This window comes from Taudactylus pleione, unplaced genomic scaffold (genome assembly GCF_031769625.1).
Source record: "Taudactylus pleione unplaced genomic scaffold, aTauple2 ptg000556l, whole genome shotgun sequence".
Lineage (NCBI taxonomy): Eukaryota > Metazoa > Chordata > Amphibia > Anura > Myobatrachidae > Taudactylus > Taudactylus pleione.
Genome location: NW_028284958.1, coordinates 20951942 through 20956874, shown reverse-complemented (window position 1 = coordinate 20956874; position 4933 = coordinate 20951942). Strand labels below are relative to the sequence as shown.

Here is a 4933-nt window from a genome sequence, read left to right as displayed (position 1 = left end):
TGTAACACAAGAGTCCCATATAGCTGTGGTTGATAGATCTATACAGTAATGTGAATATTAATGCAATTCATATGTAATTCTATGACTTTGTAATTTCCAGTGATATGACCAAAGTTCTTATGCTTATTGGAATATATTTGGTTGATGGCAATTTCCGTTGCGTGAGGACACGCATATTTTCAGCAGGGAAGTATGTAATACCCCGCTATGCAAGGGATTACTTATGACCAGGAGTATCTTGCTAAAGTTTATGCGCATGTCATTATACAGATAGACCAGTGACTACAGTTCCCAGCAGACTCTGCGCCTCCTCAAGAGGTCAGGAGGACATCACATGGGCTGTGTTGGCTGGTGTGAGAAGTGACCGTTGGAGGCAAGTGGCAGTTGGTGCAGGAGAGGTGTGAGGGAGGAGGTGAGGCAGTGTGTGCTGGTGTCAGGCAGGAGAGACACAGAGAGAGAGAGAGTGATACATGCAATAAGAGACAGCAGCAGCAGAAATAAATATAAAGAGCAGAGAAGAGACAACCGCATTGACCAGAGTAGCTGAGACTTGCAGAGCTGAGCAGTAACGTACTCACTGGATGTAAATCAGCAGTAATCAGGCCTAATACTTACCTACAGACTAGGAGGCCTTGTTTACATGAGGGACTGTTTACGCTACAGGAAAAAGTTCTGCAAACAGAATCTAATGACCGTCCGCAGCATAAAGAAGACAATATGTGCACCACCCCAAGTCTGGTACCGAACTGATTACACTTGCAAATGTACAGATGTATGGGTTTACTAACGAGACTTTTGAAAAGATCTATACTTTATTTATGATGTCGATACTAACTTATGATGGTTACAGGTATTTATGGATCTGAATACTGTATAGCTGTAGCATCTTTTACATATTTTTTGAATTCTTAGGCATCTAATGTGTTTTATTTCTTTTTAATATATATATTTATTGAACATAGTATTAAGAAAGGGTTCTTACATGTTAACATTCCTTCAATATTGGTCTTGTGGTTGTGCTACACCTATAAGTTAATAATAAGTATTGAAAGAAAACCTGGCAGAACTTTTTAGGTTTCTATTAGCAGACAAACAATAGCCAGGAATTTATTAATAAAGAAACATAATTTAATATTCAATAGTGTCCCCAAATTCTGTGAGGCCTTACTGTCTGTACATTGTTGGTGAGATCTTTGCCTCTCTGCCTTGGGTGTGTCAGGAACTTCGGGTCAAGAAAAATTAAGAGAACATCAAGCTTCTTCAAGCAAGTTTCTGTTGCCAGCACCCAGTTTATTACCCTATTACCTGTGTGTTACAATTTGGCGTCACGAACAGGATCACGGAGTCCAAAGCAAAGATTTCCTAAAAACACAGACAAGATGGCCAATGAAGCATGTAAATCCGTTGGGAGCAGCACATTTTTTCAAAGTAGCTCAAGGCCAAGTGTCTTCACATCTATCACCATGCCATACTACTGTGGGGTGCCATGGCTACCTACCTACACAGGAGATGCTCACAGCACCGAAACAAGCACCTTAAGAGAATTCACAGCAAAAATAAAGTCCTTGTTTTGCCTGTACATGTTGAATGAGCAGCAACAGGTAGAGATCTTGATAGGACAGTTGAAAGGGTCTGCGCTTAAAGAGGTGACTTCCTGGCCCACTGAAGAGAAGAAGACAGCGGACCAGATCCTCAGCAGGCTTGCTACCATCTTTGACACAAGAACAGTGTCAGAGCTGAAAATGTTCTTCTATGCTCGAAAGCAACAACTGGGAGAGTCACTCCGCGACTATGCCCTCAGCCTGCAGGAAGCTCTCAGAGACATTCAGTATGCATACCCTGAAGAAGTGCGTGATGAAGACAAAATTTTATTGGACCAGTTCATTGAAGGTGCAAGGGGCGAAGGTGTGAAGATCCTGCTGCGACTGTTGAGATTGCAGCAACCTAAGAGCCCATTCCGGGATTTCAAAGAGGCAGCAATTAAAGTTCTAGGCTTTAGCATTTCTTCAGAAGTCGTTCCACAAGAGTATTTTCCAGAGATGCTGAGATGTCAAGAGAAGTCTGATTTTCAGGAGTTTAGTTTTAAAGGAGCTACTTACCCATCTGCAGCGAGAGCAGTGACAGTGCAGTCTACACAGTCATGCATACCTGATTCCACTAGTGAGTTACAAGCTCAGCTGGTTGAACTGACACGCAGTGTAAAGAACTGCAGAGTCTGAAGAGACAGCAGACACAGCTTCAGAAAACAATGGAATGGCACCAAGAGAAGAGACCAATGGACAGTTCCCAAAGGGACCCTCATAGACAAACATCTATGCATTCTTCCAAACGTTTTGACACTCAAGGGAAATTCATTTGTGGACCCTGTGAAAGAAGTGGTCACATTAAGAGAGAATGTGAACAGCCAGACCGTTTAAACTCTGAAATTTCATGGTCACCCCGCTATGTGAGCCAAAGCCCAGTGGTTCAAGTTTGCATCAATGGAGTTAAAATGCCAGCGCTCTTAGACACTGGTTCACAGGTGACCACAATACAAGCTAACCAGTTTGAGCAGCACTGGGCTGAGGAACAGATGCTTCCAGCAACTTCCAAGTTGATAATCCCGGTTGCCAGTAATGGGCAATGCATCCCTTGCAAAGGATACTGGGAAGCTGAAATTCAAATTGGAAAAACAGTGCTACCTCATCAAGGCTTCACCATCACCAATGTCCAAGATTATGGTTTGCCTCCAGTGATAGTGGGCATGAATGTGCTGCGAAACTGCTGTGAGGAGCTTTTAGCGGCACTCAGAGGAGAACTGCAAACTGACTGGCTTCTGTAGAAACAAGGCCTTCAATCTGGGATAACCAAAAATAAGGCAGACATTATGCCTAGATTACCTACAAGAGAAGAATATGATGAGGCTAGACAAGAAGCAGTAGCAACGCCCATCTCCAGTGTCCAGGTTGTCCAGCAAAATGCTTTGATGTTAGGCATGAATCCTATAAATTTTATAGCATCCAGACCTAGAAGTCTTGAGCAACCCAAACAAGGAACCATATGGGGCCACCTGCAAGGCAAGAATAAAACAATAAAACATCTCAAAGGCTTACTGATAACTTCAAAATTCTCAACCAAGCAACAAGGGCAAAAAACGGATCCAGAACTGGTGAACCTATTGAGACAGCGAGAGAGGCTGTTTGTAGAGAAGGGACAGGTGTTTCGATGTGGTGTGGATCCCAAGACTCATTGTAGGATCTTTCAACTTGTTGTCTCAAAGCAAAGTGCCCATTTTGTGCTAGAAAAATATCATGACCAGTCAGGTCATTCTGGACGAAGAAGAATGGAATCAAGCATCTGGAAAAAGTTCTATTGGGTTGGCATGAGAGAAGACATCAAAATATGGTGCCAAAATTGTCCAACCTGTGCTGTCAGAAGAAACTTGTTGCCTCGATATGCCCCAAATCAGTGGTCTCAACCGGACTGTGTGGCTAAATCCCAAGGTGGACTGGAAGAGGTGCAAAAAAATCGATGTACAACAGGTGGGGGTGTTATATAACCAACAAGCAGACAAGGTGAATAGAGCTTTGAAAACAGAAAACCACCATGACCAGCTGAAGTTCTGTACAGCCTGCCCCAGAGAAAGCACAGAAAGAGTCATAGATTCATCCATGGCAGAGACGTTGGGGTCTCCTAGACAAAATCCTCTTGATCTCATTTTTCCAGGCTTCAGTCTGTCCTCCAGGAGCATAAGTTAATGTAACACAAGAGTCCCATATAGCTGTGGTTGATAGATCTATACAGTAATGTGAATATTAATGCAATTCATATGTAATTCTATGACTTTGTAATTTCCAGTGATATGACCAAAGTTCTTATGCTTATTGGAATATATTTGGTTGATGGCAATTTCCGTTGCGTGAGGACACGCATATTTTCAGCAGGGAAGTATGTAATACCCCGCTATGCAAGGGATTACTTATGACCAGGAGTATCTTGCTAAAGTTTATGCGCATGTCATTATACAGATAGACCAGTGACTACAGTTCCCAGCAGCCTCTGCGCCTCCTCAAGAGGTCAGGAGGACATCACATGGGCTGTGTTGGCTGGTGTGAGAAGTGACCGTTGGAGGCAAGTGGCAGTTGGTGCAGGAGAGGTGTGAGGGAGGAGGTGAGGCAGTGTGTGCTGGTGTCAGGCAGGAGAGACACACAGAGAGAGAGAGTGATACATGCAATAAGAGACTGCAGCAGCAGAAATAAATATAAAGAGCAGAGAAGAGACAACCGCATTGACCAGAGTAGCTGAGACTTGCAGAGCTGAGCAGTAACGTACTCACTGGATGTAAATCAGCAGTAATCAGGCCTAATACTTACCTACAGACTAGGAGGCCTTGTTTACATGAGGGACTGTTTACGCTACAGGAAAAAGTTCTGCAAACAGAATCTAATGACCGTCCGTAGCATAAAGAAGACAATATGTGCACCACCCCAAGTCTGGTACCGAACTGATTACACTTGCAAATATACAGATGTATGGGTTTACTAACGAGACTTTTGAAAAGATCTATACTTTATTTATGATGTCGATACTAACTTATGATGGTTACAGGTATTTATGGATCTGAATACTGTATAGCTGTAGCATCTTTTACATATTTTTTGAATTCTTAGGCATCTAATGTGTTTTATTTCTTTTTAATATATATATTTATTGAGCATAGTATTAAGAAAGGGTTCTTACATGTTAACATTCCTTCAATATTGGTCTTGTGGTTGTGCTACACCTATAAGTTAATAATAAGTATTGAAAGAAAACCTGGCAGAACTTTTTAGGTTTCTATTAGCAGACAAACAATAGCCAGGAATTTATTAATAAAGAAACATAATTTAATATTCGATAGTGTCCCCAAATTCTGTGAGGCCTTACTGTCTGTACATTGTTGGTGAGATCTTTG

General features: G+C 42.1%; 1 pseudogene; it reads left to right on the top strand.

The window, feature by feature from the left end:
• Positions 1–1379: 1379 nt before the first annotated feature.
• On the top strand, positions 1380–3737 carry LOC148481950 (uncharacterized; annotated as a pseudogene).
• The last annotated feature ends 1196 nt before the right edge of the window (positions 3738–4933 follow it).